Raw genomic sequence first — 25,457 nt, forward strand, 5'->3', positions numbered from 1 at the left:
TGTGTAATTGCAGGAAGTGACTTTCATTTTCAGCTGTACAAGAAATAAAGGTTTTGTGGAGTTTTAGTGTTGGTCCGAGATCTTATCCAGTGTGGCCGTATTAAAAGCACCACGCCCAATGTGGGGCTCGAACCCACGACCCTGAGATTAAAAGTCTCATGCTCTACCGCCTAAGCTAGCCGGGCCTCAAAGAGGACCCTGAAAAGACCCTTTGACCTTCAATGAAGCAACATATTTCCAGGCGTCTTTGAGCAAAGTCCCACTTTGTTTCAGCAATCGCTCTTACATCAGCTGCAACTATTTAGCCGTTTGTTTTCTGCAACTTCCTCCAGACAGTAAGTCTTAGGCTTGGAGTATATTGCTTTGAACTAACCTCAACATCTTAAGGTCTGCTACCTCCAGCTCTGCCTCCTGTGTTTTCTTCAGTGCCGCTGTCTCTAAGCCGAACAACATCGCTGGTCTCACAACCGTCTTGAGACGGTGGCTTCCTTTCATTCTCGCTGACACTCTTTTATCACACAACACACCTGACACTTTTGTCCACCCGTTCCAACCTGATTGCAGTGGCCTCTTCACCTCTTTTCCACACTCTCCGTTGCTCTGAACCGTTGACCCTAAGTACTTAAAGTCCTGCACCTTCTTCACCTCTGCCCCCTGTAACCTCACCGTTCCACCTGGGTCCCTCTCATTGACACACATCTCAGTTTTCCAGAGCAGACCTCCATCTCTCTAGATTTTCCTCCACCTGCTCCCTGTTCTCACTACAAATCACAATGTCATCCGCAAACATCATAGTCCACGGAGATTCCAGTCTAACCTCATCTGTCAGCCTGTCCGCCACCAGAGCAAGGAAGAAGGGGCTCAGAGCCGATCCTTGATGCAGACCCACCGCCACCTTGAACTCCTCTGTCACACCTACAGCACACCTCACCGCGGTCTTACAGCTTTCATACATGTCCTCCATCACTCTAACATACTTCTCTGCCACTCCAGAATTCCTCATACAATACCACAGCTCCTCTCTCGGCACCCTGTCATACGCTTTCTCTAAGTCTACGAAGACACAATGCACCTCCCCATGACCTTCTCTGTATTTCTCCATCGGCATCCTCAAAGCAAATACTTCATCTGTTGGACTCTTTCTAGGCATGAAACCATATTGCTCACCTCTGCCCTTAGCCTAGCTTCCACTACTATTTCCCACAACTTCATTGTGTGGCTCATCAACTTTTTTCCTCTGTAGTTGCCACAGCTCTGCTCATCTCCCTTGTTCTTAAAAATGGGCACCAGTACACTTCTCCTCCAGTCCTCGGCCCTCCTCTCACTCTCCAAGATCTTGTTAAACAAACTAGTCAGAAACTCTACTGCCACCTCTCCTAGACACTTTCATACCTCCACAGGTATGTCATCAGGACCCGCTGCCTTTCCACTCTTCATCCTCTTCAACGTCCTCCTCACTTCACTCTTACTAATCTTGGCTACTTCCTGCTCCACACCAGTCACTTCTTCTACTCTTTGTTCCCTTTCATTTTCCTTATTGATTAACTCTTAAAAAGTTCTCCTTCCATCTTCCCATCACAATCCTGGCACCTGTCAATTTATTTCCATCCTTATCGTTAATCACCCTAACCTGCTGCACATCCTTCCCATCTCTGTCTCTTAGTCTGGCCAACCTGAACAAATCCACCTCTCCCTCTTTAGTGTCCAACCTAGCATACAAGTCCTCATATGCTCTTTGCCACCTCTACCTTCACCTTACGCTGCATCTCCCTGTACTCTTGTCGACTCTCTTCAGTCCTCGCAGTGTCCCACTTCTTCTTAGCTAACCTTTTTCTCTGTATACACTCCTAAAGTTCCTCGTTCTGCCCCCAAATCACCTTGTCCACTTTCCTGTTTCCAGATGACACACCGAGTACCCTCGGTGTTCCCTATGAAAGTCCCCCAGTGACTTTCATTTTCAGCTGTACAAGAAATCAAGTTGTTCTGCAGTTTTAGTGTTGGTCCCAGATCTTCTCCAGTGTGGCCATAATCAAAAGAGGGGCTCGAACCCACGACCCTGAGATTAAGAGTCTCATGCTCTACCGACTGAGCTAGCAGGGCCGCTAAACGGACACCTGAAAAGACCCTTTGACCCTCAATAAAGCAACATTTTTCCAGGCGTGTTTAAGCAAAGTCCCACTCTGTTTCAGCAATCACTTTTAGATCAGCTGCAACTATTTAGCCGTTTGTTTTCTGCATCTTCCTCCAGACAGTAAGTCTTAGGCTTGGAATAAATTGCTTCGAACTAATCGTTTACATGCACATCATGGCCACCTCACTTGACGTGAGTTGATGTGGAGGGTCAGTTGTGCGCGTGGTCAGAAATTACTGCCAGGAGTGCCCGAGGTGCATTCTCGTAAGAATGTTGCGGCAGCATTACCTCAGCAGCACAATGGTATATGGTAGAGAAGGATTATGCAATAGTGTTGCCATGTCTTTTGCTTTGTGCAACAAAAGACAATCACGAGTTGTTAAAGTTTTCAAAGTAGTTCAATACAAACTTGTCTAAATCATTAGCAACATGAAGAGAAAAGTAATGTCAGGAGTGGGATTTGAACCCACACCACCATTGGAGACCAGAAGTCCCTTTGGGGAAGGAGTTCTTCCTTGAGTCTGGCGCCTTAGACCGCTCGGCCATCCTGACAGCTGTTGGTGGGCGCCGACTCTTTAGGACAGTGGAACTAAGTCATTAGGTTGTTATTCTCTAATTCAATCAACATTCTCAAGGTGTTCTTGAGGAAAGTCTCAATTTGTTGCAATACTCACCTTTGTCTCAGCTGGAAAGGGCCGTCAGTCGGGACTTTGCGCAACTTATGACAGTGTAATAAAGTGAGTGAAGCTCTTGTTTGTGAGTTTAGTGGGGTTCAGTTGGAGTGTTGGTTAGATGATCGATATTGTTTGGCAAAATGTTTGTACGGGTAGCCAAGTCTGGCTGCAGTTGCAGCTGGATTTTCTGAATTGCTACTTTTTCGAAAACCTCAGCATCCATCGTAGTGCTTGCAGCCTTTTGTTACGCTTATGCACAGTTTGAGAAAGCTGATTGGAAACATGTTTACGTGTATAAACGACAACAAAATTGCGGTACTCCGAGTGGTATCTAGTCGGGTAAAGTCGGTTTCCATATCCCAATTTGTGAAATCAGCTGCCCTGACAAAGCCGACTGTAATTTGGCTACTTTACTGTGTGTAATTGCAGGAAGTGACTTTCATTTTCAGCTGTACAAGAAATAAAGGTTTTGTGCAGTTTTAGCATTGGTCCCAGATCTTATCCAGTGTGGCCGTATTAAAACCACCAAGCATAACGTGGGGCTCGAACCCACGACCCTGAGATTAAAAGTCTCATGCTCTACCTCCTGAGCTAGCCGGGCCTCAAAGAGGACCCTGAAAAGACCCTTTGACCTTCAATGAAGCAACATATTTCCAGGCATCTTTGAGCAAAGTCCCAATTTGTTTCAGCAATCGCTCTTAGATCAGCTGCAACTATTTAGCCGTTTGTTTTCTGCAACTTCCTCCAGACAGTAAGTCTTAGGCTTGGAGTATATTGCTTTGAACTAACCTCAACATCTTAAGCTCTGCTACCTCCAGCTCTGCCTCCTGTGTTTTCTTCAGTGCCGCTGTCTCTAAGCCGAACAACATCGCTGGTCTCACCACCGTCTTGAGACGGTGGCTTCCTTTCATTCTCGCTGACACTCTTTTATCACACAACACACCTGACACTTTTGTCCACCCGTTCCAACCTGATTGCAGTGGCCTCTTCACCTCTTTCCCACACTCTCCGTTGCTCTGAACCGTTGACCCTAAGTACTTAAAGTCCTGCACCTTTTTCACCTCTGCCCCCTGTAACCTCACCGTTCCACCTGGGTCCCTCTCATTGACACACATCTCAGTTTTCCAGAGCAGACCTCCATCTCTCTAAATTTTCCTCCACCTGCTCCCTGTTCTCACTACAAATCACAATGTCATCCGCAAACATCATAGTCCACGGAGATTCCAGTCTAACCTCATCTGTCAGCCTGTCCGCCACCAGAGCAAGGAAGAAGGGGCTCAGAGCCGATCCTTGATGCAGACCCACCGCCACCTTGAACTCCTCTGTCACACCTACAGCACACCTCACCGCGGTCTTACAGCTTTCATACATGTCCTCCATCACTCTAACATACTTCTCTGCCACTCCAGAATTCCTCATACAATACCACAGCTCCTCTCTCGGCACCCTGTCATACGCTTTCTCTAAGTCTACGAAGACACAATGCACCTCCCCATGACCTTCTCTGTATTTCTCCATCGGCATCCTCAAAGCAAATACTTCATCTGTTGGACTCTTTCTAGGCATGAAACCATATTGCTCACCTCTGCCCTTAGCCTAGCTTCCACTACTATTTCCCACAACTTCATTGTGTGGCTCATCAACTTTATTCCTCTGTAGTTGCCACAGCTCTGCTCATCTCCCTTGTTCTTAAAAATGGGCACCAGTACACTTCTCCTCCAGTCCTCGGCCCTCCTCTCACTCTCCAAGATCTTGTTAAACAAACTAGTCAGAAACTCTACTGCCACCTCTCCTAGACACTTTCATACCTCCACAGGTATGTCATCAGGACCCGCTGCCTTTCCACTCTTCATCCTCTTCAACGTCCTCCTCACTTCACTCTTACTAATCTTGGCTACTTCCTGCTCCACACCAGTCACCTCTTCTACTCTTTGTTCCCTTTCATTTTCCTCATTGATTAACTCTTAAAAAGTTCTCGTTCCTTGTTCTGCCGCCAAATCACCTTGTCCACTTTCCTGTTTCCAGATGACACACCGAGTACCCTCGGTGTTCCCTATGAAAGTCCCCCAGTGACTTTCATTTTCAGCTGTACAAGAAATCAAGTTGTTCTGCAGTTTTAGTGTTGGTCCCAGATCTTCTCCAGTGTGGCCATAATCAAAAGAGACCCCGCCCAACGTGGGGCTCGAACCCACGACCCTGAGATTAAGAGTCTCATGCTCTACCAACTGAGCTAGCCGGGCCGCTAAAAGGACACCTGAAAAGACCCTTTGACCCTCAATGAAGCAACATTTTTCCAGGCGTGTTTAAGCAAAGTCCCACTCTGTTTCAGCAATCACTTTTAGATCAGCTGCAACTATTTAGCCATTTGTTTTCTGCATCTTCCTCCAGACAGTAAGTCTTAGGCTTGGAATAAATTGCTTCGAACTAATCGTTTGCATGCACATCATGGCCACCTCACTTGACGTGAGTTGATGTGGAGGGTCAGTTGTGCGCGTGGTCAGAAATTACTGCCAGGAGTGCCCGAGGTGCATTCTCGTAAGAATGTTGCGGCAGCATTATCTCAGCAGCACAATGGTATATGGTAGAGAAGGATTATGCAATAGTGTTGCCATGTCTTTTGCTCTGTGCAACAAAAGAAATCACGAGTTGTTAAAGTTATCAAAGTTGTTCAATACAAATATGTCTAAATCATTAGCAACATGTAGATCAAAGTAATGTCAGGAGAGGGATTTGAACCCACGCCTCCACTGGAGACCAGAAGTCCCTTTGGGGAAAGAGTTCTTCCTTGAGTCTGGCGCCTTAGACCGCTCTGCCATCCTGACAGCCGTTGGTGGGCGCCGACTCTTTAGGACAGTGGAACTAAGTCATTAGGTTGTTATTCTCTAATTCAATCAACATACTCAAGGTGTTCTTGAGGAAAGTCTCAATTTGTTGCAATACTCACCTTTGTCTCAGCTGGAAAGGGCCGTCAGTCGGGACTTTGCGCAACTTTTGACAGTGTAATGAAGTGAGTGAAGCTCTTGTTTGTGAGTTTAGTGGGTTTCAGTTGGAGTGTTGGTTAGATGATCGATATTGTTTGGCAAAACGTTTGTACGGGTAGCCAAGTCTGGCTGCAGTTGCAGCTGGATTTTCTGAATTGCTACTTTTTCAAAAACCTCAGCATCCATCGTAGGGCTTGCAGCCTTTTTTTACGCTTATGTACAGTTTGAAAAAGCTGATTGGAAACATGGTTACGTGTATAAACGACAACAAAATTGCGGTACTCCGACTGGTATCTAGTCAGGTAAAGTCATTTTCCATATCCCAATTTGTGAAATCAGCTCCCCTGAGAAAGCCGACTGTAATTTGGCTACTTTACTGTGTGTAATTGCAGGAAGTGACTTTCATTTTCAGCTGTACAAGAAATCAAGGTTTTGTGGAGTTTTAGTGTTGGTCCGAGATCTTATCCAGTGTGGCCGTATTAAAAGCACCACGCCCAACGTGGGGCCGGAACCCACGACCCTGAGATTAAAAGTCTCATGCTCTACCGCCTGAGCTAGCCGGGCCTCAAAGAGGACCCTGAAAAGACCCTTTGACCTTCAATGAAGCAACATATTTCCAGGCGTCTTTGAGCAAAGCACCACTTTGTTTCAGCAATCACTCTTACATCAGCTACAACTATTTAGCCGTTTGTTTTCTGCAACTTCCTCCAGACAGTAAGTCTTAGGCTTGGAGTATATTGCTTTGAACTAACCTCAACATCTTAAGCTCTGCTACCTCCAGCTCTGCCTCCTGTGTTTTCTTCAGTGTCGCTGTCTCTAAGCCGAACAACATCGCTGGTCTCACCACCGTCTTGAGACGGTGGCTTCCTTTCATTCTCGCTGACACTCTTTTATCACACAACACACCTGACACTTTTGTCCACCCGTTCCAACCTGATTGCAGTGGCCTCTTCACCTCTTTTCCACACTCTCCGTTGCTCTGAACCGTTAACCCTAAGTACTTAAAGTCCTGCACCTTCTTCACCTCTGCCCCCTGTAACCTCACCGTTCCACCTGGGTCCCTCTCATTGACACACATCTCAGTTTTCCAGAGCAGACCTCCATCTCTCTAGATTTTCCTCCACCTGCTCCCTGTTCTCACTACAAATCACAATGTCATCCGCAAACATCATAGTCCACGGAGATTCCAGTCTAACCTCATCTGTCAGCCTGTCCGCCACCAGAGCAAGGAAGAAGGGGCTCAGAGCCGATCCTTGATGCAGACCCACCGCCACCTTGAACTCCTCTGTCACACCTACAGCACACCTCACCGTGGACTTACAGCTTTCATACATGTCCTCCATCACTCTAACATACTTCTCTGCCACTCCAGAATTCCTCATACAATACCACAGCTCCTCTCTCGGCACCCTGTCATACGCTTTCTCTAAGTCTACGAAGACACAATGCATCTCCCCATGACCTTCTCTGTATTTCTCCATCGGCATCCTCAAAGCAAATATTTCATCTGTTGGACTCTCTCTAGGCATGAAACCATATTGCTCACCTCTGCCCTTAGCCTAGCTTCCACTACTATTTCCCACAACTTCATTGTGTGGCTCATCAACTTTATTCCTCTGTAGTTGCCACAGCTCTGCTCATCTCCCTTGTTCTTAAAAATGGGCACCAGTACACTTCTCCTCCAGTCCTCGGCCCTCCTCTCACTCTCCAAGATCTTGTTAAACAAACTAGTCAGAAACTCTACTGCCACCTCTCCTAGACACTTTCATACCTCCACAGGTATGTCATCAGGACCCGCTGCCTTTCCACTCTTCATCCTCTTCAACGTCCTCCTCACTTCACTCTTACTAATCTTGGCTACTTCCTGCTCCACACCAGTCACCTCTTCTACTCTTTGTTCCCTTTCATTTTCCTCATTGATTAACTCTTAAAAAGTTCTCCTTCCATCTTCCCATCAAAATCCTGGCACCTGTCAATTTATTTCCATCCTTATCGTTAAACACCCTAACCTGCTGCACATCCTTCCCATCTCTGTCTCTTAGTCTGGCCAACCTGAACAAATCCACCTCTCCCTCTTTAGTGTCCAACCTAGCATACAAGTCCTCATATGCTCTTTGCCACCTCTACCTTCACCTTACGCTGCATCTCCCTGTACTCTTGTCGACTCTCTTCAGTCCTCGCAGTGTCCCACTTCTTCTTAGCTAACCTTTTTCTCTGTATACACTCCTGAAGTTCCTGGTTCTGCCGCCAAATCACCTTGTCCACTTTCCTGTTTCCAGATGACACACCGAGTACCCTCGGTGTTCCCTATGAAAGTCCCCCAGTGACTTTCATTTTCAGCTGTACAAGAAATCAAGTTGTTCTGCAGTTTTAGTGTTGGTCCCAGATCTTCTCCAGTGTGGCCATAATCAAAAGAGACCCCGCCCAACGTGGGGCTCGAACCCACGACCTTGAGATTAAGAGTCTCATGCTCTACCGACTGAGCTAGCCGGGCCGCTAAAAGTACACCTGAAAAGACCCGTTGACCCTCAATAAAGCAACATTTTTCCAGGCGTGTTTAAGCAAAGTCCCACTCTGTTTCAGCAATCACTTTTAGATCAGCTGCAACTATTTAGCCGTTTGTTTTCTGCATCTTCCTCCAGACAGTAAGTCTTAGGCATGGAATAAATTGCTTCGAACTAATCGTTTGCATGCACATCATATCTGGTATCTAGTCGGGTAAAGTCATTTTCTATATCCCAATTTGTGAAATCAGCTCCCCTGAGAAAGCCGACTGAAGTTTGGCTACTTTACTGTGTGTAATTGCAGGAAGTGACTTTCATTTTCAGCTGTACAAGAAATCAAGGTTTTGTGGAGTTGTAGTGTTGGTCCGAGATCTTATCCAGTGTGGCCGTATTAAAAGCACCATGCCCAACGTGGGGCCCGAACCCACGACCCTGAGATTAAAAGTCTCATGCTCTACCGCCTGAGCTAGCCGGGCCTCAAAGAGGACCCTGAAAAGACCCTATGACCTTCAATGAAGCAACATATTTCCAGGCGTCTTTGAGCAAAGTCCCACTTTGTTTCAGCAATCGCTCTTACATCAGCTGCAACTATTTAGCCGTTTGTTTTCTGCAACTTCCTCCAGACAGTAAGTCTTAGGCTTGGAGTATATTGCTTTGAACTAACCGTTTGCATGCACATCATGGCCACCTCACTTGACGTGAGTTGATGTGGAGGGTCAGTTGTGCGCATGGTCAGAAATTACTGCCAGGAGTGCCCGAGGTGCATTCTCGTAAGAATGTTGCGGCAGCATTATCTCAGCAGCACAATGGTATATGGTAGAGAAGGATTATGCAATAGTGTTGCCATGTCTTTTGCTTTGTGCAACAAAAGAAATCACGAGTTGTTAAAGTTTTTAAAGTTGTTCAATACAAATATGTCTAAATAATTAGCAACATGCAGATCAAAGTAATGTCAGGAGAGGGATTTGAACCCACGCCTCCACTGGAGACCAGAAGTCCCTTTGGGGAAGGAGTTCTTCCTTGAGTCTGGCGCCTTAGACCGCTCTGCCATCCTGACAGCCGTTGGTGGGCGCCGACTCTTTAGGACAGTGGAACTAAGTCATTAGGTTGTTATTCTCTGATTCAATCAACATACTCAAGGTGTTCTTGAGGAAAGTCTCAATTTGTTGCAATACTCACTTTTGTCTCAGCTGGAAAGGGCCGTCAGTCGGGACTTTGCGCAACTTATGACAGTGTAATGAAGTGAGTGAAGCTCTCGTTTGTGAGTTTAGTGGGTTTCAGTTGGAGTGTTGGTTAGATGATCGATATTGTTTGGCAAAACGTTTGTACGGGTAGCCAAGTCTGGCTGCAGTTGCAGCTGGATTTTCTGAATTGCTACTTTTTCAAAAACCTCAGCATCCATCGTAGGGCTTGCGGCCTTTTGTTACGCTTATGCACAGTTTCAGAAAGCTAATTGGAAACATGGTTACGTGTATAAACGACAACAAAATTGCGGTACTCCGACTGGTATCTAGTCGGGTAAAGTCATTTTCCATATCCCAATTTGTGAAATCAGCTCCCCTGAGAAAGCCGACTGTAATTTGGCTACTTTACTGTGTGTAATTGCAGGAAGTGACTTTCATTTTCAGCTGTACAAGAAATCAAGGTTTTGTGAAGTTTTAGTGTTGGTCCGAGATCTTATCCAGTGTGGCCGTATTAAAAGCACCACGCCCAACGTGGGGCCCGAACCCACGACCCTGAGGTTAAAAGTCTCATGCTCTACCGCCTGAGCTAGCCGGGCCTCAAAGAGGACCCTGAAAAGACCCTTTGACCTTCAATGAAGCAACATATTTCCAGGCGTCGTTGAGCAAAGTCCCACTTTGTTTCAGCAATCGCTCTTAGATAAGCTGCAACTATTTAGCCGTTTGTTTTCTGCAACTTCCTCCAGACAGTAAGTCTTAGGCTTGGAGTATATTGCTTTGAACTAACCGTTTGTCCTCATTATTGAGCCTGTCCATCCTCGTTACTCCCAAAGAGAACCTCAACATCTTAAGGTCTGCTACCTCCAGCTCTGCCTCCTGTGTTTTCTTCAGTGCCGCTGTCTCTAAGCCGAACAACATCGCTGGTCTCACCACCGTCTTGAGACGGTGGCTTCCTTTCATTCTCGCTGACACTCTTTTATCACATAACACACCTGACACTTTTGTCCACCCGTTCCAACCTGATTGCAGTGGCCTCTTCACCTCTTTTCCACACTCTCCGTTGCTCTGAACCGTTGACCCTAAGTACTTAAAGTCCTGCACCTTCTTCACCTCTGCCCCCTGTAACCTCACCGTTCCACCTGGGTCCCTCTCATTGACACACATCTCAGTTTTCCAGAGCAGACCTCCATCTCTCTAGATTTTCCTCCACCTGCTCCCTGTTCTCACTACAAATCACAATGTCATCCGCAAACATCATAGTCCACGGAGATTCCAGTCTAACCTCATCTGTCAGCCTGTCCGCCACCAGAGCAAGGAAGAAGGGGCTCAGAGCCGATCCTTGATGCAGACCCACCGCCACCTTGAACTCCTCTGTCACACCTACAGCACACCTCACCGTGGACTTACAGCTTTCATACATGTCCTTTATCACTCTAACATACTTCTCTGCCACTCCAGAATTCCTCATACAATACCACAGCTCCTCTCTCGGCACCCTGTCATACGCTTTCTCTAAGTCTACGAAGACACAATGCACCTCCCCGTGACCTTCTCTGTATTTCTCCATCGGCATCCTCAAAGCAAAAACTTCATCTGTTGGACTCTTTCTAGGCATGAAACCATATTGCTCACCTCTGCCCTTAGCCTAGCTTCCACTACTATTTCCCAAAACTTCATTGTGTGGCTCATCAACTTTTTTCCTCTGTAGTTGCCACAGCTCTGCTCATCTCCCTTGTTCTTAAAAATGGGCACCAGTACACTTCTCCTCCAGTCCTCGGCCCTCCTCTCACTCTCCAAGATCTTGTTAAACAAACTAGTCAGAAACTCTACTGCCACCTCTCCTAGACACTTTCATACCTCCACAGGTATATCATCAGGACCCGCTGCCTTTCCACTCTTCATCCTCTTCAACGTCCTCCTCACTTCACTCTTACCAATCTTGGCTACTTCCTGCTCCACACCAGTCACCTCTTCTACTCTTTGTTCCCTTTCATTTTTTCTCATTGATTAACTCTTAAAAAGTTCTCGTTCCATCTTCCCATCACAATCCTGGCACCTGTCAATTTATTTCCATCCTTATCGTTAATCACCCTAACCTGCTGCACATCCTTCCCATCTCTGTCTCTTAGTCTGGCCAACCTGAACAAATCCACCTCTCCGTCTTTAGTGTCCAACCTAGCATACAAGTCCTCATATGCTCTTTGCCACCTCTACCTTCCCCTTACGCTGCATCTCCCTGTACTCTTGTCGACACTCTTCAGTCCTCGCAGTGTCCCACTTCTTCTTAGCTAACCTTTTTCTCTGTATACACTCCTGAAGTTCCTCGTTCTGCCGCCAAATCACCTTGTCCACTTTCCTGTTTCCAGATGACACACCGAGTACCCTCGGTGTTCCCTATGAAAGTCCCCCAGTGACTTTCATTTTCAGCTGTACAAGAAATCAAGTTGTTCTGCAGTTTTAGTGTTGGTCCCAGATCTTCTCCAGTGTGGCCAAAATCAAACGTGGGGCTCGAACCCATGACCCCGAGTTTAAGAGTCTCATGCTCTACCGACTGAGCTAGCCGGGGCGTTAAAAGGACACCTGAAAAGACCCTTTGACCCTCAATAAAGCAACATTTTTCCAGGCGTGTTTAAGCAAAGTCCCACTCTGTTTCAGCAATCACTTTTAGATCAGCTGCAACTATTTAGCCGTTTGTTTTCTGCATCTTCCTCCAGACAGTAAGTCTTAGGCTTGGAATAAATTGCTTCGAACTAATCGTTTGCATGCACATCATGGCCACCTCACTTGACGTGAGTTGATGTGGAGGGTCAGTTGTGCGCGTGGTCAGAAATTACTGCCAGGAGTGCCCGAGGTGCACTTTCGTAAGAATGTTGTGGCAGCATTATCTCAGCAGCACAATGGTATATGGTAGAGAAGGATTATGCAATAGTGTTGCCATGTCTTTTGCTTTGTGCAACAAAAGAAATCACGAGTTGTTAAAGTTTTCAAAGTTGTTCAATACAAATATGTCTAAATCATTAGCAACATGCAGATCAAAGTAATGTCAGGAGAGGGATTTGAACCCACGCCTCCACTGGAGACCAGAAGTCCCTTTGGAGAAGGAGTTCTTCCTTGAGTCTGGCGCCTTAGACCGCTCGGCCATCCTGACAGCCGTTGGTGGGCGCCGACTCTTTAGGACAGTGGAACTAAGTCATTAGGTTGTTATTCTCTAATTCAATCAACACACTCAAGGTGTTCTTGAGGAAAGTCTCAATTTGTTGCAATACTCACCTTTGTCTCAGCTGGAAAGGGCCGTCAGTCGGGACTTTGCGCAACTTATGACAGTGTAATGAAGTGAGTGAAGCTCTTGTTTGTGAGTTTAGTGGGTTTCAGTTGGAGTGTTGGTTAGATGATCGATATTGTTTGGCAAAACGTTTGTACGGGTAGCCAAGTCTGGCTGCAGTTGCAGCTGGATTTTCTGAATTGCTACTTTTTCGAAAACCTCAGCATCCATCGTAGGGCTTGCAGCCTTTTGTTACGCTTATGCACAGTTTGAGAAAGCTGATTGGAAACATGGTTACGTGTATAAACGACAACAAAATTGCGGTACTCCGAGTGGTATCTAGTCGGGTAAAGTCGGTTTCCATATCCCAATTTGTGAAATCAGCTGCCCTGACAAAGCCGACTGTAATTTGGCTACTTTACTGTGTGTAATTGCAGGAAGTGACTTTCATTTTCAGCTGTACAAGAAATAAAGGTTTTGTGCAGTTTTAGCATTGGTCCCAGATCTTATCCAGTGTGGCCGTATTAAAACCACCACGCATAACATGGGGCTCGAACCCACGACCCTGAGATTAAAAGTCTCATGCTCTACCGCCTGAGCTAGCCGGGCCTCAAAGAGGACCCTGAAAAGACCCTTTGACCTTCAATGAAGCAACATATTTCCAGGCGTCTTTGAGCAAAGTCCCACTTTGTTTCAGCAATCGCTCTTACATCAGCTGCAACTATTTAGCCGTTTGTTTTCTGCAACTTCCTCCAGACAGTAAGTCTTAGGCTTGGAGTATATTGCTTTGAACTAACCGTTTGACCTCATTATTGAGCCTGTCCATCCTCGTTACTCCCAAAGAGAACCTCAACATTTTAAGGTCTGCTACCTCCAGCTCTGCCTCCTGTGTTTTCTTCAGTGCCGCTGTCTCTAAGCCGAACAACATCGCTGGTCTCACCACCGTCTTGAGACGGTGGCTTCCTTTCATTCTCGCTGACACTCTTTTATCACACAACACACCTGACACTTTTGTCCACCCGTTCCAACCTGATTGCAGTGGCCTCTTCACCTCTTTTCCACACTCTCCGTTGCTCTGAACCGTTGACCCTAAGTACTTAAAGTCCTGCACCTTCTTCACCTCTGCCCCCTGTAACCTCACCGTTCCACCTGGGTCCCTCTCATTGACACACATCTCAGTTTTCCAGAGCAGACCTCCATCTCTCTAGATTTTCCTCCACCTGCTCCCTGTTCTCACTACAAATCACAATGTCATCCGCAAACATCATAGTCCACGGAGATTCCAGTCTAACCTCATCTGTCAGCCTGTCCGCCACCAGAGCAAGGAAGAAGGGGCTCAGAGCCGATCCTTGATGCAGACCCACCGCCACCTTGAACTCCTCTGTCACACCTACAGCACACCTCACCGCGGTCTTACAGCTTTCATACATGTCCTCCATCACTCTAACATACTTCTCTGCCACTCCAGAATTCCTCATACAATACCACAGCTCCTCTCTCGGCACCCTGTCATACGCTTTCTCTAAGTCTACGAAGACACAATGCACCTCCCCATGACCTTCTCTGTATTTCTCCATCGGCATCCTCAAAGCAAATACTTCATCTGTTGGACTCTTTCTAGGCATGAAACCATATTGCTCACCTCTGCCCTTAGCCTAGCTTCCACTACTATTTCCCACAACTTCATTGTGTGGCTCATCAACTTTTTTCCTCTGTAGTTGCCACAGCTCTGCTCATCTCCCTTGTTCTTAAAAATGGGCACCAGTACACTTCTCCTCCAGTCCTCGGCCCTCCTCTCACTCTCCAAGATCTTGTTAAACAAACTAGTCAAAAACTCTACTGCCACCTCTCCTAGACACTTTCATACCTCCACAGGTATGTCATCAGGACCCGCTGCCTTTCCACTCTTCATCCTCTTCAACGTCCTCCTCACTTCACTCTTACTAATCTTGGCTACTTCCTGCTCCACACCAGTCACCTCTTCTACTCTTTGTTCCCTTTCATTTTCCTCATTGATTAACTCTTAAAAAGTTCTCCTTCCATCTTCCCATCACAATCCTGGCACCTGTCAATTTATTTCCATCCTTATCGTTAATCACCCTAACCTGCTGCACATCCTTCCCATCTCTGTCTCTTAGTCTGGCCAACCTGAACAAATCCACCTCTCCCTCTTTAGTGTCCAACCTAGCATACAAGTCCTCATATGCTCTTTGCCACCTCTACCTTCACCTTACGCTGCATCTCCCTGTACTCTTGTCGACACTCTTCAGTCCTCGCAGTGTCCCACTTCTTCTTAGCTAACCTTTTTCTCTGTATACACTCCTAAAGTTCCTCGTTCTGCCCCCAAATCACCTTGTCCACTTTCCTGTTTCCAGATGACACACCGAGTACCCTCGGTGTTCCCTATGAAAGTCCCCCAGTGACTTTCATTTTCAGCTGTACAAGAAATCAAGTTGTTCTGCAGTTTTAGTGTTGGTCCCAGATCTTCTCCAGTGTGGCCAAAATCAAACGTGGGGCTCGAACCCACGACCCTGAGATTAAGAGTCTCATGCTCTACCGACTGAGCTAGCCGGGCCCCTAAAAGGACACCTGAAAAGACCCTTTGATCTTCCATAAAGCAACATTTTTCCAGGCGTGTTTAAGCAAAGTCCCACTCTGTTTCAGCAATCACTTTTAGATCAGCTGCAACTATTTAGCCGTTTGTTTTCTGCATCTTCCTCCAGACAGTAAGTCTTAGGCTTGGATTAAATTGCTTCGAACTAATCGTTTGCATGCACATCATGGCCACCTCACTTGACGTGAGTTGATGTGGAGGGTCAGTTGTGCGCGTGGTCAGAAATTACTGCCAGGAGTGCCCGAGGTGCACTCTCGTAAGAATGTTGCGGCAGCATTATCTCAGCAGCACAATGGTATATGGTAGAGAAGGATTATGCAATAGTGTTGCCATGTCTTTTGCTTTGTGCAACAAAAGAAATCACGAGTTGTTAAAGTTTTCAAAGTTGTTCAATACAAATATGTCTAAATCATTAGCAACATGCAGATCAAAGTAATGTCAGGAGAGGGATTTGAACCCACACCTCCACTGGAGACCAGAAGTCCTTTTGGGGAAGGAGTTCTTCCTTGAGTCTGGCGACTTAGACCGCTCTGCCATCCTGACAGCCGTTGGTGGGCGCCGACTCTTTAGGACAGTGGAACTAAGTCATTAGGTTGTTATTCTCTAATTCAATCAACACACTCAAGGTGTTCTTGAGGAAAGTCTCAATTTGTTGCAATACTCACCTTTGTCTCAGCTGGAAAGGGCCGTCAGTCGGGACTTTGCGCAACTTATGACAGTGTAATGAAGTGAGTGAAGCTCTCGTTTGTGAGTTTAGTGGGTTTCAGTTGGAGTGTTGGTTAGATGATCGATACTGTTTGGCAAAACGTTTGTACGGGTAGCCAAGTCTGGCTGCAGTTGCAGCTGGATTTTCTGAATTGCTACTTTTTCAAAAACCTCAGCATCCATCGTAGGGCTTGCACCCTTTTGTTACGCTTATGCACAGTTTGAGAAAGCTGATTGGAAACATGGTTACGTGTATAAACGACAACAAAATTGCGGTACTCCGAGTGGTATCTAGTCGGGTAAAGTCGGTTTCCATATCCCAATTTGTGAAATCAGCTGCCCTGACAAAGCCGACTGTAATTTGGCTACTTTACTGTGTGTAATTGCAGGAAGTGACTTTCATTTTCAGCTGTACAAGAAATAAAGGTTTTGTGGAGTTTTAGTGTTGGTCCGAGATCTTATCCAGTGTGGCCGTATTAAAAGCACCACGCCCAATGTGGGGCTCGAACCCACGACCCTGAGATTAAAAGTCTCATGCTCTACCGCCTAAGCTAGCCGGGCCTCAAAGAGGACCCTGAAAAGACCCTTTGACCTTCAATGAAGCAACATATTTCCAGGCGTCTTTGAGCAAAGTCCCACTTTGTTTCAGCAATCGCTCTTACATCAGCTGCAACTATTTAGCCGTTTGTTTTCTGCAACTTCCTCCAGACAGTAAGTCTTAGGCTTGGAGTATATTGCTTTGAACTAACCTCAACATCTTAAGGTCTGCTACCTCCAGCTCTGCCTCCTGTGTTTTCTTCAGTGCCGCTGTCTCTAAGCCGAACAACATCGCTGGTCTCACAACCGTCTTGAGACGGTGGCTTCCTTTCATTCTCGCTGACACTCTTTTATCACACAACACACCTGACACTTTTGTCCACCCGTTCCAACCTGATTGCAGTGGCCTCTTCACCTCTTTTCCACACTCTCCGTTGCTCTGAACCGTTGACCCTAAGTACTTAAAGTCCTGCACCTTCTTCACCTCTGCCCCCTGTAACCTCACCGTTCCACCTGGGTCCCTCTCATTGACACACATCTCAGTTTTCCAGAGCAGACCTCCATCTCTCTAGATTTTCCTCCACCTGCTCCCTGTTCTCACTACAAATCACAATGTCATCCGCAAACATCATAGTCCACGGAGATTCCAGTCTAACCTCATCTGTCAGCCTGTCCGCCACCAGAGCAAGGAAGAAGGGGCTCAGAGCCGATCCTTGATGCAGACCCACCGCCACCTTGAACTCCTCTGTCACACCTACAGCACACCTCACCGCGGTCTTACAGCTTTCATACATGTCCTCCATCACTCTAACATACTTCTCTGCCACTCCAGAATTCCTCATACAATACCACAGCTCCTCTCTCGGCACCCTGTCATACGCTTTCTCTAAGTCTACGAAGACACAATGCACCTCCCCATGACCTTCTCTGTATTTCTCCATCGGCATCCTCAAAGCAAATACTTCATCTGTTGGACTCTTTCTAGGCATGAAACCATATTGCTCACCTCTGCCCTTAGCCTAGCTTCCACTACTATTTCCCACAACTTCATTGTGTGGCTCATCAACTTTTTTCCTCTGTAGTTGCCACAGCTCTGCTCATCTCCCTTGTTCTTAAAAATGGGCACCAGTACACTTCTCCTCCAGTCCTCGGCCCTCCTCTCACTCTCCAAGATCTTGTTAAACAAACTAGTCAGAAACTCTACTGCCACCTCTCCTAGACACTTTCATACCTCCACAGGTATGTCATCAGGACCCGCTGCCTTTCCACTCTTCATCCTCTTCAACGTCCTCCTCACTTCACTCTTACTAATCTTGGCTACTTCCTGCTCCACACCAGTCACCTCTTCTACTCTTTGTTCCCTTTCATTTTCCTCATTGATTAACTCTTAAAAAGTTCTCCTTCCATCTTCCCATGACAATCCTGGCACCTGTCAATTTATTTCCATCCTTATCGTTAATCACCCTAACCTGCTGCACATCCTTCCCATCTCTGTCTCTTAGTCTGGCCAACCTGAACAAATCCACCTCTCCCTCTTTAGTGTCCAACCTAGCATACAAGTCCTCATATGCTCTTTGCCACCTCTACCTTCACCTTACGCTGCATCTCCCTGTACTCTTGTCGACTCTCTTCAGTCCTCGCAGTGTCCCACTTCTTCTTAGCTAACCTTTTTCTCTGTATACACTCCTAAAGTTCCTCGTTCTGCCCCCAAATCACCTTGTCCACTTTCCTGTTTCCAGATGACACACCGAGTACCCTCGGTGTTCCCTATGAAAGTCCCCCAGTGACTTTCATTTTCAGCTGTACAAGAAATCAAGTTGTTCTGCAGTTTTAGTGTTTGTCCCAGATCTTCTCCAGTGTGGCCAAAATCAAACGTGGGGCTCGAACCCACGACCCTGAGATTAAGAGTCTCATGCTCTACCGACTGAGCTAGCCGGGCCTGTAAGACACCTGAACAGACCCTTTGACCCTCAATAAAGCAACATTTTTCCAGGCGTGTTTAAGCAAAGTCCCACTCTGTTTCAGCAATCACTTTTAGATCAGCTGCAACTATTTAGCCGTTTGTTTTCTGCATCTTCCTCCAGACAGTAAGTCTTAGGCTTGGAATAAATTGCTTCGAACTAATTCTCTGTATTTCTCCATCGGCATCCTCAAAGCAAATACTTCATCTGTTGGACTCTTTCTAGGCATGAAACCATATTGCTCACCTCTGCCCTTAGCCTAGCTTCCACTACTATTTCCCACAACTTCATTGTGTGGCTCATCAACTTTTTTCCTCTGTAGTTGCCACAGCTCTGCTCATCTCCCTTGTTCTTAAAAATGGGCACCAGTACACTTCTCCTCCAGTCCTCGGCCCTCCTCTCACTCTCCAAGATCTTGTTAAACAAACTAGTCAAAAACTCTACTGCCACCTCTCCTAGACACTTTCATACCTCCACAGGTATGTCATCAGGACCCGCTGCCTTTCCACTCTTCATCCTCTTCAACGTCCTCCTCACTTCACTCTTACTAATCTTGGCTACTTCCTGCTCCACACCAGTCACCTCTTCTACTCTTTGTTCCCTTTCATTTTCCTCATTGATTAACTCTTAAAAAGTTCTCCTTCCATCTTCCCATCACAATCCTGGCACCTGTCAATTTATTTCCATCCTTATCGTTAATCACCCTAACCTGCTGCACATCCTTCCCATCTCTGTCTCTTAGTCTGGCCAACCTGAACAAATCCACCTCTCCCTCTTTAGTGTCCAACCTAGCATACAAGTCCTCATATGCTCTTTGCCACCTCTACCTTCACCTTACGCTGCATCTCCCTGTACTCTTGTCGACTCTCTTCAGTCCTCGCAGTGTCCCACTTCTTCTTAGCTAACCTTTTTCTCTGTATACACTCCTAAAGTTCCTCGTTCTGCCCCCAAATCACCTTGTCCACTTTCCTGTTTCCAGATGACACACCGAGTACCCTCGGTGTTCCCTATGAAAGTCCCCCAGTGACTTTCATTTTCAGCTGTACAAGAAATCAAGTTGTTCTGCAGTTTTAGTGTTGGTCCCAGATCTTCTCCAGTGTGGCCAAAATCAAACGTGGGGCTCGAACCCACGACCCTGAGATTAAGAGTCTCATGCTCTACCGACTGAGCTAGCCGGGCCCCTAAAAGGACACCTGAAAAGACCCTTTGACCCTCCATAAAGCAACATTTTTCCAGGCGTGTTTAAGCAAAGTCCCACTCTGTTTCAGCAATCACTTTTAGATCAGCTGCCACTATTTAGCCGTTTGTTTTCTGCATCTTCCTCCAGACAGTAAGTCTTAGGCTTGGATTAAATTGCTTCGAACTAATCGTTTGCATGCACATCATGGCCACCTCACTTGACGTGAGTTGATGTGGAGGGTCAGTTGTGCGCGTGGTCAGAAATTACTGCCAGGAGTGCCCGAGGTGCACTCTCGTAAGAATGTTGCGGCAGCATTATCTCAGCAGCACAATGGTATATGGTAGAGAAGGATTATGCAATAGTGTTGCCATGTGTTTTGCTTTGTGCAACAAAAGAAATCACGAGTTGTTAAAGTTTTCAAAGTTGTTCAATACAAATATGTCTAAATCATTAGCAACATGCAGATCAAAGTAATGTCAGGAGAGGGATTTGAACCCACACCTCCACTGGAGACCAGAAGTCCCTTTGGGGAAGGAGTTCTTCCTTGAGTCTGGCGACTTAGACCGCTCTGCCATCCTGACAGCCGTTGGTGGGCGCCGACTCTTTAGGACAGTGGAACTAAGTCATTAGGTTGTTATTCTCTAATTCAATCAACACACTCAAGGTGTTCTTGAGGAAAGTCTCAATTTGTTGCAATACTCACCTTTGTCTCAGCTGGAAAGGGCCGTCAGTCGGGACTTTGCGCAACTTATGACAGTGTAATGAAGTGAGTGAAGCTCTCGTTTGTGAGTTTAGTGGGTTTCAGTTGGAGTGTTGGTTAGATGATCGATACTGTTTGGCAAAACGTTTGTACGGGTAGCCAAGTCTGGCTGCAGTTGCAGCTGGATTTTCTGAATTGCTACTTTTTCAAAAACCTCAGCATCCATCGTAGGGCTTGCACCCTTTTGTTACGCTTATGCACAGTTTGAGAAAGCTGATTGGAAACATGGTTACGTGTATAAACGACAACAAAATTGCGGTACTCCGAGTGGTATCTAGTCGGGTAAAGTCGGTTTCCATATCCCAATTTGTGAAATCAGCTGCCCTGACAAAGCCGACTGTAATTTGGCTACTTTACTGTGTGTAATTGCAGGAAGTGACTTTCATTTTCAGCTGTACAAGAAATAAAGGTTTTGTGGAGTTTTAGTGTTGGTCCGAGATCTTATCCAGTGTGGCCGTATTAAAAGCACCACGCCCAATGTGGGGCTCGAACCCACGACCCTGAGATTAAAAGTCTCATGCTCTACCGCCTAAGCTAGCCGGGCCTCAAAGAGGACCCTGAAAAGACCCTTTGACCTTCAATGAAGCAACATAATTCCAGGCGTCTTTGAGCAAAGTCCCACTTTGTTTCAGCAATCGCTCTTACATCAGCTGCAACTATTTAGCCGTTTGTTTTCTGCAACTTCCTCCAGACAGTAAGTCTTAGGCTTGGAGTATATTGCTTTGAACTAACCTCAACATCTTAAGGTCTGCTACCTCCAGCTCTGCCTCCTGTGTTTTCTTCAGTGCCGCTGTCTCTAAGCCGAACAACATCGCTGGTCTCACAACCGTCTTGAGACGGTGGCTTCCTTTCATTCTCGCTGACACTCTTTTATCACACAACACACCTGACACTTTTGTCCACCCGTTCCAACCTGATTGCAGTGGCCTCTTCACCTCTTTTCCACACTCTCCGTTGCTCTGAACCGTTGACCCTAAGTACTTAAAGTCCTGCACCTTCTTCACCTCTGCCCCCTGTAACCTCACCGTTCCACCTGGGTCCCTCTCATTGACACACATCTCAGTTTTCCAGAGCAGACCTCCATCTCTCTAGATTTTCCTCCACCTGCTCCCTGTTCTCACTACAAATCACAATGTCATCCGCAAACATCATAGTCCACGGAGATTCCAGTCTAACCTCATCTGTCAGCCTGTCCGCCACCAGAGCAAGGAAGAAGGGGCTCAGAGCCGATCCTTGATGCAGACCCACCGCCACCTTGAACTCCTCTGTCACACCTACAGCACACCTCACCGCGGTCTTACAGCTTTCATACATGTCCTCCATCACTCTAACATACTTCTCTGCCACTCCAGAATTCCTCATACAATACCACAGCTCCTCTCTCGGCACCCTGTCATACGCTTTCTCTAAGTCTACGAAGACACAATGCACCTCCCCATGACCTTCTCTGTATTTCTCCATCGGCATCCTCAAAGCAAATACTTCATCTGTTGGACTCTTTCTAGGCATGAAACCATATTGCTCACCTCTGCCCTTAGCCTAGCTTCCACTACTATTTCCCACAACTTCATTGTGTGGCTCATCAACTTTTTTCCTCTGTAGTTGCCACAGCTCTGCTCATCTCCCTTGTTCTTAAAAATGGGCACCAGTACACTTCTCCTCCAGTCCTCGGCCCTCCTCTCACTCTCCAAGATCTTGTTAAACAAATTAGTCAAAAACTCTACTGCCACCTCTCCTAGACACTTTCATACCTCCACAGGTATGTCATCAGGACCCGCTGCCTTTCCACTCTTCATCCTCTTCAACGTCCTCCTCACTTCACTCTTACTAATCTTGGCTACTTCCTGCTCCACACCAGTCACCTCTTCTACTCTTTGTTCCCTTTCATTTTCCTCATTGATTAACTCTTAAAAAGTTCTCCTTCCATCTTCCCATCACAATCCTGGCACCTGTCAATTTATTTCCATCCTTATCGTTAATCACCCTAACCTGCTGCACATCCTTCCCATCTCTGTCTCTTAGTCTGGCCAACCTGAACAAATCCACCTCTCCCTCTTTAGTGTCCAACCTAGCATACAAGTCCTCATATGCTCTTTGCCACCTCTACCTTCACCTTACGCTGCATCTCCCTGTACTCTTGTCGACTCTCTTCAGTCCTCGCAGTGTCCCACTTCTTCTTAGCTAACCTTTTTCTCTGTATACACTCCTAAAGTTCCTCGTTCTGCCCCCAAATCACCTTGTCCACTTTCCTGTTTCCAGATGACACACCGAGTACCCTCGGTGTTCCCTATGAAAGTCCCCCAGTGACTTTCATTTTCAGCTGTACAAGAAATCAAGTTGTTCTGCAGTTTTAGTGTTGGTCCCAGATCTTCTCCAGTGTGGCCAAAATCAAACGTGGGGCTCGAACCCACGACCCTGAGATTAAGAGTCTCATGCTCTACCGACTGAGCTAGCCGGGCCCCTAAAAGGACACCTGAAAAGACCCTTTGACCCTCCATAAAGCAACATTTTTCCAGGCGTGTTTAAGCAACGTCCCACTCTGTTTCAGCAATCACTTTTAGATCAGCTGCAACTATTTAGCCGTTTGTTTTCTGCATCTTCCTCCAGACAGTAAGTCTTAGGCTTGGATTAAATTGCTTCGAACTAATCGTTTGCATGCACATCATGGCCACCTCACTTGACGTGAGTTGATGTGGAGGGTCAGTTGTGCGCGTGGTCAGAAATTACTGCCAGGAGTGCCCGAGGTGCACTCTCGTAAGAATGTTGCGGCAGCATTATCTCAGCAGCACAATGGTATATGGTAGAGAAGGATTATGCAATAGTGTTGCCATGTCTTTTGCTTTGTGCAACAAAAGAAATCACGAGTTGTTAAAGTTTTCAAAGTTGTTCAATACAAATATGTCTAAATCATTAGCAACATGCAGATCAAAGTAATGTCAGGAGAGGGATTTGAACCCACACCTCCACTGGAGACCAGAAGTCCCTTTGGGGAAGGAGTTCTTCCTTGAGTCTGGCGACTTAGACCGCTCTGCCATCCTGACAGCCGTTGGTGGGCGCCGACTCTTTAGGACAGTGGAACTAAGTCATTAGGTTGTTATTCTCTAATTCAATCAACACACTCAAGGTGTTCTTGAGGAAAGTCTCAATTTGTTGCAATACTCACCTTTGTCTCAGCTGGAAAGGGCCGTCAGTCGGGACTTTGCGCAACTTATGACAGTGTAATGAAGTGAGTGAAGCTCTCGTTTGTGAGTTTAGTGGGTTTCAGTTGGAGTGTTGGTTAGATGATCGATACTGTTTGGCAAAACGTTTGTACGGGTAGCCAAGTCTGGCTGCAGTTGCAGCTGGATTTTCTGAATTGCTACTTTTTCAAAAACCTCAGCATCCATCGTAGGGCTTGCAGCCTTTTGTTACGCTTATGCACAGTTTGAGAAAGCTGATTGGAAACATGGTTACGTGTATAAACGACAACAAAATTGCGGTACTCCGAGTGGTATCTAGTCGGGTAAAGTCGGTTTCCATATCCCAATTTGTGAAATCAGCTGCCCTGACAAAGCCGACTGTAATTTGGCTACTTTACTGTGTGTAATTGCAGGAAGTGACTTTCATTTTCAGCTGTACAAGAAATCAAGGTTTTGTGGAGTTTTAGTGTTGGTCCGAGATCTTATCCAGTGTGGCCGTATTAAAAGCACCACGCCCAATGTGGGGCTCGAACCCACGACCCTGAGATTAAAAGTCTCATGCTCTACCGCCTAAGCTAGCCGGGCCTCAAAGAGGACCCTGAAAAGACCCTTTGACCTTCAATGAAGCAACATATTTCCAGGCGTCTTTGAGCAAAGTCCCACTTTGTTTCAGCAATCGCTCTTACATCAGCTGCAACTATTTAGCCGTTTGTTTTCTGCAACTTCCTCCAGACAGTAAGTCTTAGGCTTGGAGTATATTGCTTTGAACTAACCTCAACATCTTAAGGTCTGCTACCTCCAGCTCTGCCTCCTGTGTTTTCTTCAGTGCCGCTGTCTCTAAGCCGAACAACATCGCTGGTCTCACAACCGTCTTGAGACGGTGGCTTCCTTTCATTCTCGCTGACACTCTTTTATCACACAACACACCTGACACTTTTGTCCACCCGTTCCAACCTGATTGCAGTGGCCTCTTCACCTCTTTTCCACACTCTCCGTTGCTCTGAACCGTTGACCCTAAGTACTTAAAGTCCTGCACCTTCTTCACCTCTGCCCCCTGTAACCTCACCGTTCCACCTGGGTCCCTCTCATTGACACACATCTCAGTTTTCCAGAGCAGACCTCCATCTCTCTAGATTTTCCTCCACCTGCTCCCTGTTCTCACTACAAATCACAATGTCATCCGCAAACATCATAGTCCACGGAGATTCCAGTCTAACCTCATCTGTCAGCCTGTCCGCCACCAGAGCAAGGAAGAAGGGGCTCAGAGCCGATCCTTGATGCAGACCCACCGCCACCTTGAACTCCTCTGTCACACCTACAGCACACCTCACCGCGGTCTTACAGCTTTCATACATGTCCTCCATCACTCTAACATACTTCTCTGCCACTCCAGAATTCCTCATACAATACCACAGCTCCTCTCTCGGCACCCTGTCATACGCTTTCTCTAAGTCTACGAAGACACAATGCACCTCCCCATGACCTTCTCTGTATTTCTCCATCGGCATCCTCAAAGCAAATACTTCATCTGTTGGACTCTTTCTAGGCATGAAACCATATTGCTCACCTCTGCCCTTAGCCTAGCTTCCACTACTATTTCCCACAACTTCATTGTGTGGCTCATCAACTTTTTTCCTCTGTAGTTGCCACAGCTCTGCTCATCTCCCTTGTTCTTAAAAATGGGCACCAGTACACTTCTCCTCCAGTCCTCGGCCCTCCTCTCACTCTCCAAGATCTTGTTAAACAAATTAGTCAAAAACTCTACTGCCACCTCTCCTAGACACTTTC

At 46.5% G+C, this 25,457-nt stretch overlaps 13 non-coding genes across 13 annotated transcripts; all 13 read right to left on the minus strand.

The window, feature by feature from the left end:
- Positions 1-112: 112 nt before the first annotated feature.
- On the minus strand, positions 113-185 carry trnak-uuu (transfer RNA lysine (anticodon UUU)). The gene has a single exon. It is a non-coding gene; the product is annotated as a tRNA-Lys (tRNA).
- A 2,391-nt stretch (positions 186-2,576) lies between these two features.
- On the minus strand, positions 2,577-2,683 carry trnal-caa (transfer RNA leucine (anticodon CAA)). The gene is made up of 2 exons: positions 2,646-2,683; positions 2,577-2,621 (listed from the first exon to the last, which is right to left on the minus strand). It is a non-coding gene; the product is annotated as a tRNA-Leu (tRNA).
- Positions 2,684-4,972: 2,289 nt separating this feature from the next.
- trnak-cuu (transfer RNA lysine (anticodon CUU)) lies at positions 4,973-5,045 on the minus strand. The gene has a single exon. It is a non-coding gene; the product is annotated as a tRNA-Lys (tRNA).
- A 3,162-nt stretch (positions 5,046-8,207) lies between these two features.
- trnak-cuu (transfer RNA lysine (anticodon CUU)) lies at positions 8,208-8,280 on the minus strand. The gene has a single exon. It is a non-coding gene; the product is annotated as a tRNA-Lys (tRNA).
- A 413-nt stretch (positions 8,281-8,693) lies between these two features.
- trnak-uuu (transfer RNA lysine (anticodon UUU)) lies at positions 8,694-8,766 on the minus strand. The gene has a single exon. It is a non-coding gene; the product is annotated as a tRNA-Lys (tRNA).
- A 3,746-nt stretch (positions 8,767-12,512) lies between these two features.
- trnal-caa (transfer RNA leucine (anticodon CAA)) lies at positions 12,513-12,619 on the minus strand. Its single transcript has 2 exons — positions 12,582-12,619; positions 12,513-12,557 (listed from the first exon to the last, which is right to left on the minus strand). It is a non-coding gene; the product is annotated as a tRNA-Leu (tRNA).
- Positions 12,620-15,235: 2,616 nt separating this feature from the next.
- Positions 15,236-15,308, minus strand: trnak-cuu (transfer RNA lysine (anticodon CUU)). The gene has a single exon. It is a non-coding gene; the product is annotated as a tRNA-Lys (tRNA).
- Positions 15,309-16,540: 1,232 nt separating this feature from the next.
- Positions 16,541-16,613, minus strand: trnak-uuu (transfer RNA lysine (anticodon UUU)). Its single transcript has one exon. It is a non-coding gene; the product is annotated as a tRNA-Lys (tRNA).
- Positions 16,614-18,455: 1,842 nt separating this feature from the next.
- Positions 18,456-18,528, minus strand: trnak-cuu (transfer RNA lysine (anticodon CUU)). The gene has a single exon. It is a non-coding gene; the product is annotated as a tRNA-Lys (tRNA).
- A 1,128-nt stretch (positions 18,529-19,656) lies between these two features.
- trnak-cuu (transfer RNA lysine (anticodon CUU)) lies at positions 19,657-19,729 on the minus strand. Its single transcript has one exon. It is a non-coding gene; the product is annotated as a tRNA-Lys (tRNA).
- Positions 19,730-20,961: 1,232 nt separating this feature from the next.
- trnak-uuu (transfer RNA lysine (anticodon UUU)) lies at positions 20,962-21,034 on the minus strand. The gene has a single exon. It is a non-coding gene; the product is annotated as a tRNA-Lys (tRNA).
- Positions 21,035-22,876: 1,842 nt separating this feature from the next.
- Positions 22,877-22,949, minus strand: trnak-cuu (transfer RNA lysine (anticodon CUU)). The gene has a single exon. It is a non-coding gene; the product is annotated as a tRNA-Lys (tRNA).
- Positions 22,950-24,181: 1,232 nt separating this feature from the next.
- On the minus strand, positions 24,182-24,254 carry trnak-uuu (transfer RNA lysine (anticodon UUU)). The gene has a single exon. It is a non-coding gene; the product is annotated as a tRNA-Lys (tRNA).
- Positions 24,255-25,457: the final 1,203 nt, after the last annotated feature.

Source organism: Channa argus, unplaced genomic scaffold (genome assembly GCF_033026475.1).
Source record: "Channa argus isolate prfri unplaced genomic scaffold, Channa argus male v1.0 Contig080, whole genome shotgun sequence".
Classification (NCBI taxonomy): Eukaryota; Metazoa; Chordata; class Actinopteri; order Anabantiformes; family Channidae; genus Channa; species Channa argus.